The 17027-nt window shown below is 45.6% G+C and overlaps 1 protein-coding gene across 1 annotated transcript in view; it reads right to left on the reverse strand.

Moving 5' to 3' along the window:
* LOC119627367 (unconventional myosin-XVIIIb) overlaps nt 1-17027 on the reverse strand; it is a 133818-nt gene that overhangs the window by 92214 nt on the left and 24577 nt on the right. The window lies entirely within an intron of this gene.

The following is a 17027-nucleotide window of genomic DNA, read 5'->3' on the forward strand; positions in this document are numbered from 1 at the left end:
TATCCACTGTCACAAGACCAGCATGAGAAAGACCCACTCCCCCTGATTCAAACACCTCACAGCAGTTCCCTCCCATGACACATGGGAATTATGGGAGCTACTTTTGATTCAAGATGAGATTTGTGTGGGAACATAGCCAAGCCATATCAGCATCCAAAAAATAGGGGACAAAGTGATTTGCACTGATTGAGTAGGACTGCTGAGTACAGCTGTATCAGTTGTGCACTGTACAAGCCTAGGGGATGCCATGCACGAAGGTTATGAGGATGAGCTGTTAGTCTGTGCCGGGCACTGCTCTGAACACTTTTCATGTATTAATTCATCTAACTTTCAGAATAGCACTCTGAGGTAGGGTCAACCACCATTCCTGTTGTTATAGTTGAGGAAACTGAGGAATAGAGAGGTTGAGTGACTTAGTGATGGTCATTCAAGTACTGAATAGCAGAGCTGGATTATGAACATAGGTAGTCTGGTCACCAAGTTCCCACTCTAAGCCACTACCTTGCACTCCCTCAGAAACAATAGTGCCCACTACAGACGCTCTGTATGGAAAATGTGGTATGGTACATGCCCAGCATCTACTCCCCATTCTTTTGAGAGAAGGACCCCATCTTCCCTGTGATAAATGTCCACCTCCAAACATCCATGTGCTCTGATGGTGCAGATCCTACTCCCCAAGCTCAGACAGGGGCACATGACCCAGCCTATACAATCAGAGCATCACCTCCTGTTGGCCATAGTGCTTGGTTCTGTAATAATAACACGGTTGACACCAAGATTTTTGCTGAGACTATGAAAATAAAGTTCACTCTTTCTGAAGCAGGATAAAAGCTTGGAAAGTCTGGGCAAGATGGAAGAGTCTGCCTAAGAATACAAGACAGAACAGGCGTAAGATATAAGCTGACGTTGAGGTGAAATGGGTGGCAAGACACATCATCTTGATGACATAATTGGGGTACCTAGATCTAGCCAAACCTGAAGGCAGTCCTAGCCTCAGAACTTTTCAGATATTTTAGCCAATAACTTCCCTTTTTCTATGCAAGCCAATTTGAACTGGGTTACCACCCAAAACCCAGATACGAATGAGTGAGTGAGTTAAAGGAGGTAATGCATACATGATGTTGGCCACAGAGTAAATACTCAAAAAACATTGCTATCTGTCAGGCATGGTGGCTTATGCCTGTAATCCTAGCACATTGGGAGGCCGAGGTGGGTGTATTACTTGAGGCCAGGAGTTTCAGACCAGCCTAGACACCATAGCTAGACCTCATCTCTATAAAGAGTAAAAAAAATTAGCTGGGCATAGTGGAGCACTTGTAGTCCCAGCTACCCAGGAGGGTGAGATAAGAAGATTCCTTGAGCCTAGGAGTGCAAGGCTGCAGTGAGCTATGATCACACCACTGCACTCCAGCTCGGGCAACCCCATCTCTTAAAAAAGCAAAACCAAACACTGCCATAGTGTTAATTGACGCTAATCCACCAAAAAAGTTGGATTAAAGTGATTCCATCCAAAACCCTGTGATAGAGTAACAATTATTTACTGTTTACCTGTTCTGTGTATGGATCCTCACCCATAGTGGGCTCAATATTTTTCTTTCCCAATTACTCAATTATGAGGAAAGAAACGAAGGAGATTTCTTCAACACTCACTACATTAGGCACTGCATGGCCGCTTGATAATTCATTATCACTATAGTCCACAACAGCCCTATAAGGAAGCAGTCAGCCCTCATCATTTCACAAATGAGAAAACTGCAGCCCAGGGAAAAGTGATTTGCCCAAGGTCAGACTTGTGTGCTAGTGGTTGAGACTCCAAACCCATGCCCTTCCTGGGCCACCCCAAAGACCCCTCTACACACAAGTCTCTGTTCCTGAGCTAAATCTAGGCATTCTCTCCCCTCACCCATCTCTGTTTCATTCAGTGTGAGGCCAATTGAGATTCCTATCACATATACATCAACTACAAACTGATGAATAGCATTACTTCTCTATGCGAAGCCATCTGCCTGCTTTAAATACCTGGGTAAAATGTATTGCTAGGATTTGTTAAGCTATTAGATGAGTTGACTAGACATAGAGAATAAGGTGTGGAGAGGAAAAATTCCAGTCTTTGGGCAGAGTGGTTAGAACCTGGATTTCTGGGTCTAGTTGAACAACTGAAGGGATTTTAAAATACTGCATCACAAACACCACAGGGAAAGCATTCTGGTTAAGAAATGGTGTCTTTGGAAGGCTAATCTCAACACACCCCAGGCCTTGACATCCTGTCAAGGTACTTGGAAGAACCAACCTTCAACATTAAGGCTTTCCCTGAAGGGAATCACCCACAGCTCAAACTAGAGACAGTCCTCACATCAAACAAAATTGTCAAATGCAAACATATTAAGAATGTCAGCCGTGCGAGATAGCTCACGCATATAATCCCAAAGGCAGGCGGATCACCTGAGGTCAGTGTCAGGCCTCTGAGCCCAAGCCAAGCCATCACATCCCCTGTGACTTGCACTTACATGCCCAGATGGCCTGAAGTAACTGAAGAATCACAAAAGAAGTGCAAATGCCCTGCCTCGCCTTAACTGATGACATTCCACCACAAAAGAAGTGAAAATGGCTGGTCCTTGCCTTAAGCGATGACATTATCTTGTGAAATTCTTTTTCCTGACTCAACCTGGCTCAAAAAGCTCCCCCACTGAGCACCTTGTAACCCCCACTCCTGCCCACCAGAGAACAACCCCCCTTTGACTGTAATTTTCCTTTACCTACCCAAATCCTATAAAACGGCCCCACCCTTATCTCCCTTCATTGTCTTTTCGGACTCAGCCCGCCTGCACCCAGGTGAAATAAACAGCCATGTTGCTCACACAAAGCCTGTTTGGTGGTCTCTTCACATGGACGCGCATGACATTTACCATGTTGCCAGAGACAGAATCCCATCCCCTAGAAATGTATATGTTGAAACCACTCCCTAATGTGATGGTATTAGGAGATGAGGCTTTGAGGAGGTAATAAGGTTAAGATTCGGTCATGAGGGTGGGGCCCCCATGATGAGATTCATGCCCTTAGAAGAAGAAACACCAGAAAGTTCCTTCCACTCTCTCCACCATGTGAGGACACAGAAAGAAGGCATTTGTCTGTCTGTAGGCCAGGAACAGAGCCCACAACAGAACCCAGGCATGCTGGTACCCTGATCTCAGACTTCCAGCCTCCAGAATTGTAAGAAATAAATGTCTGGCCGGGCGCGGTGGCTCAAGCCTGTAATCCCAGCACTTTGGGAGGCCGAGACGGGCGGATCACGAGGTCAGGAGATCGAGACCATCCTGGCTAACACGGTGAAACCCCGTCTCTACTAAAAATACAAAAAACTAGCCGGGCGAGGTGGCGGGCGCCTGTAGTCCCAGCTACTCCGGAGGCTGAGGCAGGAGAATGGCGTAAACCCGGGAGGCGGAGCTTGCAGTGAGCTGAGATCCGGCCACTGCAGTCCAGCCCGGGCTACAGAGCAAGACTTCGTCTCAAAAAAAAAAAAAAAAAAAGAAATAAATGTCTGTTGCTGAAGCTACCTAGTTTACAGTAGTTCGTTATGGCAGCCTGAGCTGATTAAAACGTGTTGATTTATAACAAGTAACATTTCTAGGAAGTAGCTGTTTTCAGTTTCAGATGAGGAAACTGAGGCACAGACAGGGTAGTTAACTCGTCAGTGTCACACAGCTAATAGTGAAGGAGGCAGAATCTGAACTGAGGTCTCTTTTAAGTCCACAGCTTTTTCCTGTAAGCCCTGTGGAATATGCTCACCACCTGCTGAGCAAAGCAGGCCTCTTTTCACTTGTCTTAAGTCTATTTCTTTGAGGGTTCAAGAGTCCTCCTAATTTTTTGTATTTTAGGATCTAAAGACTACTTGAATCCTCCACCACTGAACAGACTTCAAAAGCTTCTATCCTGACTTCCTCTCTGGTGATGATGAATCTAGATCACACTGATGCTCCAAAGAGAGAAAGAAAAATAGAAGAGCAGGATAAAACACCCAAAAAAGGCCCTCCCTGAGCCCCGTCTCATTCACATCCCTCTCTTATTATATTCCAGCACCCCTTTGCTCCCCTAAACAGCACCATGTCTTGTGCCTCCACGTCTGTCTCCTCACTGGACACTAGGCTCCTGGAGGGCCCCCTGGCTCTTGTTCAACTCTGGGTCCTGACATAGTATGAACTCGACCCACATGGTGTCTGAGAGACTGAGGCAGACACGTGAGCTCAGCCGCATCAGTGAACCTGCAGGGTGAGCCAGGGCTGCCTGACTCTGTAGCCTGGCACGGCATGCACCCCCGGGAAGAAGCCCACCACCAGGAGTGCTCCCCCATCCTCCGTGCATAGGTCTCTAACCCAGATACCCACAGTGTCCACAGGAAGGACAAGGGGTGGGACATGTGGGCAGGATTCCCCTCTGTAGGAGGAAATGACCTGGACAGGGAGGGTGACCACAGCCTTATTCACCAGACCCCACATACCCGAGCTGGTCCCTTTCTTCAAAGCCAGAAGGAGGGTACTCTGGGAGAAACAAGGGAAGCCCAATTACAACCAAGTACCCCCATTTTTCTAAGACACTGGGGTTTTTTTCTCTTTTCTCCTTTCCCCTTTCCCTCTACCTCCTACTTAGCCCTTTTTGAAATGCAAAATAACCTCTCACTTCCCCCTCACCCAACATTCCCTATAGTGCAAGTTCCTCTGTGTGCTCCGAGATGAGTTTCTCCTCCAGAGCACAGTTGACTTGCAGATCGAAGCATGTCCCCAGGAAAGAACCCCCTCCAGGGGGTTGCCTCAGGAGGGTATGCCCAAGGCATGACCACTCGGCCACTTTTACAACTTACTCTTGCCCAGAAAAGTGCCAACTCAACTGCCCACCAGGTAACTACCTGATAGCAGGGAGACCCCCTTACCCTTGCTCACTCTCCCCGTTACCTTATGGAAGTGTCTGCTTTTTGCTCCATAGGTAAAGAGGCACATTTAAAGTATCATGTTTTGTGCCCTTCTCCCAAGCTAGCTTCAAAAATAAACTCACTTTTCTTGTACCAGGCCTGGTCCTTGTTAATTGGACTCTATATGAGGCGGCCAGCAATGAACCCAATTTTCAGTTACACTATTAATGGTCAGGGCAGAGGGCATTTTAATGAGATTTCTCTCTAATAAGTGGATTATTTTGCTAAAAAGAAAACACACACCGTGTGTGTGCGCACACACCCACATGAGCTTGGAAACTACCAGTGCAATTCAAATCCTAGCAGAAACTGATTGGGCACTGAGGGACAGAACCATGAGTAGGAAAGTTAAATATCTTGAGACCCCCAGTTACTAAGCTAAAGGGAAAATTCCAGGTGGGAACTGCTCAGGGCAAATCTGCCCTCATTCTATTCAAACATGGCACAAGTATACATATGTAACAAACCTGCACGTTATGCACATGTACCCTAGAACTTAAAGTATAATAATAATAAAAAAAAAAGAATGCAACCATTTGTCTCTTACCTACCTGTGACCTGGAAACCCCCTCCCTGCTTCGAGTTGTCCCCGCCTTTCTAGACGAAACCATTGTACTTCTTACACATATTGATTGATGTCTCAAGTCTCCCTAAAATGTATAAAACCAAGCTGTGCCCTGACCACCTTGGGCACTTTGTCAGGACTCCCTGAGGCTGTGTCACAGGCCCGCATATTCAACCGTGGCGAAATAAACTTTCTAAATTAACTGAGACCTGTCTCAAATTTGGGAGTTTCACAGAGTCTTGGCCATGGAGGTAGACTTTCCATCATCCTGCACCACTCCCACCTCACCAGAATATCCAGCCAACCAGAACACCCGCTGCCTGACCAACTGATTTAAAATTTGGATTCTAAGATATTTAAGACTGACCCATTAGATTACATGAAAATCAAGAATTTCTCTTCATAAAAAGACTCAACATTACACCAAGAAAATGTAATGGTCAACACTAAAGTGAGAGAAAATAATGGCAGTAGACATATGTAGCAAAGAGCTTCTACCAAAGTATCCCACAAATCACTAAGAAAAATACACACAAACCAACAGAAAAATAAGCATACACCTTGGACAGGTAAAAATAAATATCTAAATGGATGATATACTTTGAAAAGGTGAACATCAGAAAAGTGCAAAATAGAATAAAAAATATTCCCCTTCCCTCAGAATGGCTAAAACGCCAACAACTGATAGTAATACCAAGTGCAGGCCATAACAGGAAGCCAGTAGGGCTTTCATATTCTGCTGATGGGAGTGTAAATGTCTACAGGTACCTTGGAAATTTATTTTGTAGTATCTGCTAAAGCCAAAACCATGTGTACTATGACCCAGAGATACAACACTTCTAGTTATGCACCCTACAGAAATGCATACATTTGCTCCCCTCCCATAAAATAATGCACAAAAAAAAAAGTTCACAGTGGCTCTATTCATAACAAAACCCACATACCCCTAAACAGTAACATGGATAAGATAAATTGTGGTAGTTGCATACAACAGCAAAAACAATAAACCAGTTATTAGGTTGGTGCAAAAGTAACTGCGGTTTTTGCCATTAATTTAATGCCGTTACTTTTTGCCATTACTTTAATTGCCTAAAATACATGCAAAAATATCAATACAGCTCACATGCATAAACAGAGGGAAAAAAGGCAAGATACAAGCCCAGCACATGTGGATGGTGAGAATTTCTCTAACGAGAAACATGGGAAGACAGAAGACAAAAGGCCTATTTGGAAGGGGACAGGTTCTCACACTGGCATTTGGTTCATCACCCTTTCTGCTAAATCCACCAGGCACCTTTTGAGAACTGGCCTTACTGTAAGGCCAGGTGGAGGGTGGCCAAGGTAAGGAGATTTTATCTTCCCCAGGATTACTCAGTGCTTGAGACACTGGTGCTAGGATGACAAGCTCATCCCTTTTGGTCTGGGACTTACTGGTTTTAAAATGGGAAGTCCTGTGTCCTGGGAATCTCAGATCTGCATAAATAAAAATCTCAGACCTGCATAAATAAAAATCACTCTGAAATTGGAAAAAATAGGGATTCAAATTCCAGTTCACCCAAAATTGAAGAACATTCTACAATGCAACTGGCCTGAGCTCTCCAAAAATGTCAGTATCATAAAAAAAGACAGACTGAGGAACTATGACACCATGAAAATAATGGAAGCAGTTTTACATTCCAAGTTGGATCCTAAATTGGGAGATAAATTGCTAAAAAGGACATTGGGGTTAATTGGCAAAATTTAAATAGACAGCAGACAAAATCAGGGGCCAGATAATAATTATTTTAGACTTGGCAGGTCAAGAGGCAAAATCAAGTATATATGTGGGCATTTATAGAACCACTTAAAAACAAAAACCATATTTATGTAACCATTTAAAAACAAAAAAATTCTTTGCTCACTAGCTATAATAAAATAAACGCAAAAAAAAAAAAAACACAAAGAAATATGCAGTTGGCTGGACTTGGTTTTTGGATCTTAGTTTGCCAACTCCTGGATTAGAAAATATTTTTAGGCTGGGCAGGAGGCTCACACCTGTAATCTCAGCACTTTGGGATCACCTGAGGTCTGGAGTTTGAGACCAGTCTGACCAACATGGAGAAACCCTGTCTCTATTAAAAATACACACACAAAAAAATAGCTGGGCATGGTGGTGCATGCCTGTAATCCCAGCTACTCGGGAGGCTGAGGCAGGGGAATCGCTTGAAACCAGGAGGCAGAGGTTGCAGTGAGCCGAGATGGCGCCATTGCACTCCAGCCTGAGCAACAAGAGTGAAACTGTCTAAAAAAAAAGAAAAGAAGGAAGGAAGGAAGAATTTTTATCAATAGCAAATTTTGTGATTTTGATTAGGAAACAGGGGTACCATGTCTTTAACTTGCTTTCAGATAATTCAGAAAATATAATTTATACAGAGAACTAGATCGCAAATGTGGAAAAATATTAAAAGTTGGTGAATCTGGGTGAAAAACTTAAATGAGCCCTTTGAACTATTCTTGCAACTTCTCTGTAAGTTTTAAATTCTTTCAAAATATATTTTTTTAAATCTCAGTTCCACCCATCTCTGTGACTTTGACCGATTTTCCTCTATGCAGAGCCTCCTCCTATATAAAATGGGCATAGACTGGGCGTGTTGGCTCAAGCCTGAAATCCCAGCACTTTGGGAGGTTGAGGCTGGAGGATCGCTTGATCCCAGGAGTTTCAGACCAGCCTGGGCAACGTGGTGAAACCTCATTTCTACAAAAACAAACAAAAATTAGCTGGGCATGATGGTGAAACCTCACTTCTCCAAAAAAAATAAAAAACTTAGCTGGGCATGGTGGCACATGCCTCTAGTGCCAGCTACTTGGGAGGCTGAGGCGGGAGGATTGCCTGAGCCTGGAAGGTCGAGACTGCAGTGAGCCATGATTGAGCCACTCCACTCTAGCCTCGGTGACAGAGCAAGACCTTGACTCAAAAAAAAAAAAAAAAGAAAAAAGAAAAGAAAAGAAATGGCATAATGGGCACAATACTAGTTGTCTCCTCTGGAGTCTAGCCAGCACCTGTCCGGTCTCTCCCCACTCATTGACTGAGCACTTGCGGTATACAGTCACACTCCCACACACTGGTTCAGAACAGAAGAGTCTCCTGCTGTTGCAGAATTCATTTCACTGCACTCAAGTGGGTTTGGGGGATACAATCAGGTCATGATGCTGATGTATTTGGCACCATGACTGGCAGAGTGTAAAGAATCAATGTTCCCCATCAATATCATTGTTGTAGAATAGTTATCATGACCTTGACAGGCCCTCCATGACTAAACGGTAACAGGTCCTTTTGGGGAGATATCCCCGCCTTCCTGCCTATAATGAAACTGGTCTCTTCCCACTTCATTCATCATAGCATTGAATGTGTCAATATTTGTGGGGTGAATAGGCCCGTGACAACCATGTTTTCAACCAATTACAACTCTGTCTTTATCTTCTCCAACAGGAGGTTATGTTAATATTGAATCAATTCACTCCAACATAATCTTTTTTAAAAAGGCTCTCAAATAAAACATCGCAGGAAGCCACCTGTTCCATAGTTCCTGGCTGGGGAAAAATGTTCCCCAGGTGCCCACACACAAAAGACTCCCATCAGGGTCATCTTCCCAGTGCTTATTAATTATTTCCAGTGTCTCATGGAAGCATGCATGACACACAGTGACAAATGTCCCAATTAAGGGCACTGAGCATGAATCCAGGGTTATTAGTCTTCAGGGCACTAATAGAGAGCCTCAGGCTATTAACAAACCACCGCCGGCAGCTCAAGGTATATGAGTCGCACAAGGCTGTGTGGCCCCATCTGAGTAAACACTGGAGCTGAGCCAGAATTCCCAAGTGGAAGGACCTACAGGAGCACTCAGGGTGTCCAGGGAAGATGTGGCCTGTAGTCCCCGCACTTTGGGAGGCCGAGGCAGGTGGTTCACTTGAGCCCAGGAGTTCGAGACCAGCCTGGGCAACATAGAGAAACCTTGTCTCTAGCAAAAATACAGAACAATTAGCCAGGTGTGGTGGTGCACGCCTGTATTCCGCTTGAGGTTGATGCTGTAATAAACTGCGATTGCACCACTGCACTCCAGCCTGGGTGACACAGCAAGACCTTGCCTCAAAAAAAAAAAAAAAAATTAAAAAGGATATAATAGCCCCAAGACAGCAGAAGACCAACAGGAGGCATGTTGGGGGAGCAGTAACATTCCCAGGTGCTTGAGTCGGATTCCCTCAGTTCAAACCCGGCTGGGATTTTTATGAATCCTTTGTGACTTTGGCTAAGTCTCTGTGTTTACTCATTCCAGTCCCTGCCTTTAAGGGGTTGGAAAGAAAATGATGGAAACAAAGGGATAATTGCAGGGAGTGACAAGTACTAACTTAGGGGCAGATTGTGAGGAAAGAGAGGCGGCACCCTCACCCAGCCCACGGAGGTCCCAGAGGGCTCCAAGAGAGGACACCCAAAGTCAGCTTCACAGAATGCTTAGATGCTCATCAGGCAAAGAGGGATCAGGGGAAGAAGCAAGAACCCAGCCAAGGGCATTGCTTGGGCAAAGGTGAAGGGGTGAGGGCAGGTGCAGAGGATACAAAGTCATTCTAAACTTTGGGTGAGGGGTGAAAGGAGAGTAGGTGCCAAACTGTGCATCCCTGTAGGTCAAGGTAAGAAACCTGGACTTTAGGCAGAAGGCAATGGGAAACTACCCATGGATCTTGAACATACAAAGAACCAACTTTGCATTTAAATTTTAAAATTCTCTCTCCAAAGATCAGACGGTACAAAGATCGCTCAGACAAGACCGGAGGCCAGCCAACTTGAGAGAAATCCAAGTACAAGATACTCAGGTGGACTGCAATACAAGCAGACAGAGATGAGGGGGATGCATTTCAGAGCCATTTAGAGGGTACAATGACTTGGCGGCAGCTTTGTTCTCAGCAGGAAGAGGTGAATACAGCCCCCGGCATGAAATAAGTAAACGACTAAAGAGTTCAGTGTAAATCCTTCTCTATTTAACAGAAAGCAAATAACGTATTTCCTCTGTGGAAGAGACAAAGGTCATACGCATGAATCAAATAGGGGGAGAGAAAAAGCAACCGCTGCCCTGTAGCAGACGCCATCTCCCACTTTCTCCTTGGAGCCAGGTGTTAGCATCTGCTGTTCACAGATGTCATTTGTGCACAGCGATTATCTCAATTATATATCTTGGTTGTTGGAATTGCTTCTGTCTCCAGATTAGTTTGTTTCCAGTGGAAACATTCCATGGGAATTAATTAGAAATTGACTCTGGAAAAAAACAGGTGTCATTAGATCAACCCCACACCTTGTCTGCCTCCCCGTTCCACGAGGTCGTATAAAATCATGTGCTCAGAAACTAAAATTTTCCAATAGCTGACACTGGTGAATGAAAGGAGAGAGCCAATGGGGATGTTATGTTATATTTTGAAAAAAAATTTTTTTTTTTGAGAGAGTTTCACTCTTGTTGCCCAGGCTGGAGTGCAATGGCATGATCTCGACTCACAGCAACCTCCACCTCCCAGGTTCAAGCGATTCTCCTGCCTCAGACTCCCAAGTAGCTGGGATTACAGGCATGCGCTACTATGCCCGGCTAATTTTTGTATTTTTAGTAGAGATGAGGTTTCTCCATGTTGGTCAGGCTGGTCTTGAATTCCTGACCTCAGGTTACCTGCTCGCCTTGGCCTCCCAAAGTGCTGGGATTACAGGCATGAGCCACCACGCCTGGCCAGCAGATCACTGTCTTGGAGTTTTCAATTTAATGACTCCTTTCAAATCCATGGTCCAGTGTTCTTTCTATCAGCCCAATCAGCTGGGATTATCATACCCCCTTATTAGGCAAGAAAGATTCTATGCAAGGCAGGTGACTTGCCCAAGATCTGCAGCAAGGTAAGTGGCACTGGCAGGATTTGAATCCTACACATGGCTTTCAGGAGTCTTCTGCGCTCCATCAGGAGGGTTTTAAGCCTCAGGTGTTCACTGAGATGTATCCAAAGCTCCCAATAGAGGGAAACTGGGAGAAAAGAACCAAATGATTATCTTAGGGTTCTAGATGCAGGGGCAATGGACAGAGGCGGTGCCTGCCCATCTGGAGAGAAGATGCTGTAGCTAAGGGAAACTCCGTTGCTGCTGGTAGAGCCTGATATTCTGCACATCAGGGCTCCTGTGATTTAGCTGGGGACTTGCCTTTTTTTTTTTTTTTTTGGAGACTGGGTCTTACTACGTTGCCCAGGCTGGTCTCAAACTCCTGGGCTCACAGAAAAAGACCTCCCTCTGTCTCCCAAAGTGCTAGGATTATAGGTGTGAACCATTGCACCTGGAATCCTGCCAATTTTTACAAGCCATTCTGGCCACACCTTCCTCTGCTCAATAGCTTTCTATGGCTCCCTATGGCTTTGGGATAAAACGGAAGCTCCTCAGCCAAGCTCACTAAACCATTCATGAACGGACTCCAGCCTCTATTACTGGTACTATCCTCTCTGCCCTTTTTACCCCTGGATACCTTATATTCCAGCAATACCACGTCAAATTGAATATGTTTTCTGTCTCTGTGTGCCTCTGCCCTTTTATGCACCGGTGCTTCCTCCTATGGCTACATACATGTACCTTATCTAACCAGAAATTCATTTCCATCTTTAAAGAGACAGCCAAAGCTACCAGCTCCTCTCTCAAAGCAAAATTAAGGGCCTCCTCTTTAGCTAATCCAAATATTCCTCCAATAAAGAGTTTATCACTCTGCTTGTTATAGCCTGCTTCTAGGACTAGGAGCCCCTTAAAGGCAGAGACCTTGACGTTTCCTTTTTATCCCTGTAGCTTGGCCCCAAATTCATCCCAGAGTGGAGATCGTATCCATATTTGCAGAGTGAATATAGTTCTCTCTGACAGGTGCATTCAAACACATTCCCTCCTACATGTCCTTTATACAACAAACCTTTTGACTGGGTGCGGTGACTCATGCCTATAATCCCAGCACTTTGGGAGGCTGAGGTGGGCGGATCACTTGAGGCCAGGAGTTAGAGACCAACTCAGTGAAACCTGGCCAACATGGTGAAACCCCATCTCTACTAAAAATACAAAAATTAGCAGGACATGGTAGCAGATGCCTGTAATTCCAGCTACTCCGGAGGCTGAGACAGGAGAATTGCTTGAACCTGGGAGGCAGAGTTTGCAGTGAGCCAGAGATGGGGCCACTGCACTCCAGCCTGGGTGACACAGTGAGACTGTCTCAAAAAAAGAAAAAAAAAACCACCTTTCTCTAGGTTTTCCATCATCACAGTGAGTGAGTGTAAAGGTCACAGAACATGTTCAAATTTCTCTTTTCTTTTTTTTTTCTTTTTTTTTTTTTTTTGAGACAAGGTCTCGCTCTGTTGCCCAGGCTGGAGTGCAGTGGTGTGATCTCAGTTCACTGCAACCTCTGCCTCCCGGGTTCAAGTGATTCTCCTGCCTCAGCCTCCCGAGTAGCTGGGATTACAGTCATGTGCCACCACACCCGGCTACTTTTTGTATTTTTAGTAGAGACAGGGTTTCACCATGTTAACCAGGCTGGTCTCGAACTCCTGACCTCAGGTGATCCACCCGCCTCAGCCTCCCAAAGTGCTGGGATTACAGGACTGAGCCACTGTGCCCAGCCACCTGTTCAAGTTTCTGACGCCTTCACTGGCTTTCCCTCCTCAGCCTCCCGGCCGTCATGTGATGATGCTGCTTCGCTTTAGAAAAAGGGCTCAGAGAGGTCAGGACACTTGTCAAAGGTCATGAATTAGCAAGTGCTGGATCCAGTTTTCTCTACTCAAAAATTAACTAATTTTAAAACAGGTGAAAATAAGATGTGTTACACTAATATAACCTCAGTGGCAGTTTTCCCATCTGCAAAATAGACATACTACCACTGAACTCAAACGGGTGTTCTGAGGGATAAATAAAGCCTGTGGTTCCCCCAGAATCCCCCAGTGTGGTTGTTTAAAAATGCAGATCCTGAATTCCAACCAAAACTTGATTTATTTTTAAATGCGGGGGGTGGGGAGGGGGCAGAATCCAGAAGTCTGTGATTTTAAAATGGTGTTTAACTTCTCTGATGTGCAGCCAAATTTGAGAAACCTCCAAGACACTAAGGAAAAGTCTGGTACATAGTAAGTGCCTGACAATAAAAGTTAATAGGACCCATATTAGGCAAACCAAGTTGTAAGGGTATAGGACATGTATTGCTGTGGGCCCTTAGGTAAATTACTCAACCTCTCAGAGACTGCCTCTTCATTAGTAAAATGGGTTGAAAATAGGAATAGCCACCTCCTAGGGTTATGGCAAGGATGTTCTGAAATCACACACTTAAATGTTGCTAACCAAACCTCATCTGTACATCCCGTCGATTCCCAATCAGCCCCACGTTTGTCCCTTCTTGCCATCTCTATCAATACTCCCCCAACCCAGGTGACCATTTCCTCTGGCCTAGAAGGGTGCATTAGCCTTCCAAGGATATCCCCTCATACCTTCCATAATCCGATCTCCACGCAGAAGAACAATCCTCTAAAACATGAATCCGATTCTGTCACGCTTCACTCACAACCTCCCAATGGCTTCTCACCACCCCTGGGATAAAATCCAAACCTTCCAGGCCCCGTATGTTCTGGTCCCTGTCTGTTTCTCCTTCTCCCAGGGTATTTTAGCTGACCACCCAAGCTAAACAGGACGCCCCTGCAGTTCTCTATCTTAGCACCCTATTTATTTCTTTTCTCATTCAAATTAAGGTGTGGGATGATTCTATTTATTCATTATCATTGTTTGTCTTCTTTTCCATCAGATGTAACTTCTGTGATGGTGGGTACCACTGCTGTCTCACTATCCATGGTGCTTATATTTAGCACACTGCCTGACACACAGTAGGTGCTGCATAAATATTGAATGAATGAAATTGTTCAGCATCATGCTCCGCACTTAAGCAGCAGCCAGCAGCAAAGTTAGCTCCCTCTTCCTTCCTCCTCCTGTCTGCTTTCCCTACCTATGTCCCTGGAGCCTTCAGGCAAAGGACAAATACTGTATATTGGAGAGGAGATGCAGCAATGCCCAATGTCATCACTGCTTTATTTGATTAGCTCTGACTCTGGCATCCGGGACACGTGCGCTGGGAGCCAAAGCAACTGTATCCTGACCTCTGGTCCACGCGATCCCATCCTTATAACGATTTCCATGACAACAGCAATGAAAAGCCAAGGCTGTGGATTTCCTTTGATAGGAGCCGGATGCAGAGACCGGGAAGAAGGACTTTCAGAAGAATGAGGCTCTTTGATTCAGCTCAAAGCGCCTTCATTAAATACCACTTTTTCCCAAGAACATGCATTTTAACCCTGCAGAGGGCGAATTCTCATGAATACTTAATAACACAAAAAAAGAAAAAGTAACAAAATCTCTGTGGTTTCTTTTCAAAAACATCCACCTGTTGGGGGAGGGGAGGTTTGGGTATTGTGGCACTGGGGACATTTTGACGGAAGATGGGCAGACATGTGGCCTTCTGCCAAGCGAGTTGCTTCAACTCAAAATGCCTGGCCCCTGGCTGAGCCATCACACAGCAACTCGGCCTCCCTGGAGGCAAGCCAGGTGGCTCAAGGTTCCCTACCCACCTGGTCAGCCAAGCAGACAGGAAGATGCAATGGGAGTCAAAAGCATCTCCCAATTCTGCACTTAGAATCATAAGCTTTGTGTTCAAAACCCCGACTCTGCCACTTACCTACTGTGTTACTTTGGGCACACCACTTGCCACCTCTGGACAACATTTCCTCATCTGTAAAATGGGCGCAATGCCCCCTCCCCTCCCCTAAGAGCATCATGAGGATTAAGCAGGGTGATGCGGTCAAGCACAGGCGATACTGGCTTCCTGACATGGCCATGAAGAGGATAGAACGACCAGCCATCCTGGCTTGCCCAGGACCCAGAACTGGTAGCGCTAAAACTAAGACAGTCTCAGACAAGTCAGGAGGGTGGATCACCCTAGAAGAGAATGATCTGATAAAGGAGATGGCTAAGAGTCGTAGAATTTTCAAGATGGAAGGGTCCTCCCAGTGTCTTCTGGTTTAACAAGTTTACTTCTGTCATATTCTTTCCAATAGCATAAACTCGGTCTATTCATGAGAAAACAATCAAACCCAGATCAGAGAACATCCCATGGGATACCTGTCCAGTGCTCCTCAAGACTGTCAGGGTCCTGAAAAGCAAGGTCAGCCTGAGAAACTGTCCCAGAACAGAGGGGACTGGGCAGGCATGGCAATAAAATGCAGCGTGCGGTCCCGGGTTGGATCCTGGGAGAGGAAATGGGCATTAACAGAGAGACTGGTGAACTCCAAATCAAGTCTGAATTCAGGTCTTCATTTGGTTTTGTTTTGGTTGAGGTCTTCTAGTTAAGTGAATAAGCTCTAACTGAAATGTTTTGTTTTACGGATAGAAACTGACACCAGAGACTGGAAGCGGCAGAAGCTCTGGGATCTCTGTTTCTAACCATTGGCACTATAGTCTGTTGCCTTTTGCTGCTTTCCTGGAGACCTGCTGGTCATCATGGGCTGTGTCTCTAGAAGGAAGAGAGAACAGCACTGGGTTTGGAGTTGGGAAACATGGGTTCCAGGCTTGGCTCAGCCTCTGACTGGAGGAAGGGATGGTAATCCTCCAGGAAGGAAGGTGGTGAAGGCATCTGGGCTTAGCAAGAATGACTGATCCAAGGAAAGGTAACATCAATTGCAAGGACACAACACTCCCAGCAGAGCTCTAAGCCTCCCCAGGTATCTTCAGCTACCCCTGGGGACTGGTAGCAAATACTGAGTTCCTGCTACATCATTCACCTTTGGGACCTCTCTCCCCAAGGCTTGCACCACCCTGTGGGATCCATTCACATTTCTCAACACTGGCTGCCCTGGACCACACTGTCCATCGCCGGAACAGCCCACACTCATGACATCTCCTCAGGTCCCCGGGTTCTGCTCTGGCCTCACTTCCCTACCATCCTCAACCTTGCCACTCCTCCTGTCCTCCTTTGAAGCAGCCAGGGACGGTAGAGCCTGAAGATGGGGGTTCACATCCTGAATCTGCTGCTTTCAAGCTGCATGACTTTGGGTAGGTCATCACGCCTTTCTGCCACCCAATCACCTGAACTTGTGAAATGAAGTTGATGATCCTCACCTCACTCAGCAATCCTGAGAACAGCATGCAGCACCATGTACGGAGATACAGAGGACCCAGTACCTAGTGAGGGCTCCAGCTGGTAGCAGCCAGTGGTCAACATCATGTCTTGATCAATATCATTAGCATACTAATAGGCAGTCAAACTGCCAACGTTTGTATAACTGTTGCTGTTGTTAAGTATTGGTTTTGTATGACTGGCACTATTGCTATTTGGCTCATATACACACCACACACACACACACACACACACACACACACACCAGGCACACTGCACTCAGCCATTCTGGCTAGTGTTGATCTGCCCAAGTCCTCCAGACATCATC

This window comes from Chlorocebus sabaeus, chromosome 19 (genome assembly GCF_047675955.1).
Source record: "Chlorocebus sabaeus isolate Y175 chromosome 19, mChlSab1.0.hap1, whole genome shotgun sequence".
Classification (NCBI taxonomy): domain Eukaryota; kingdom Metazoa; phylum Chordata; class Mammalia; order Primates; family Cercopithecidae; genus Chlorocebus; species Chlorocebus sabaeus.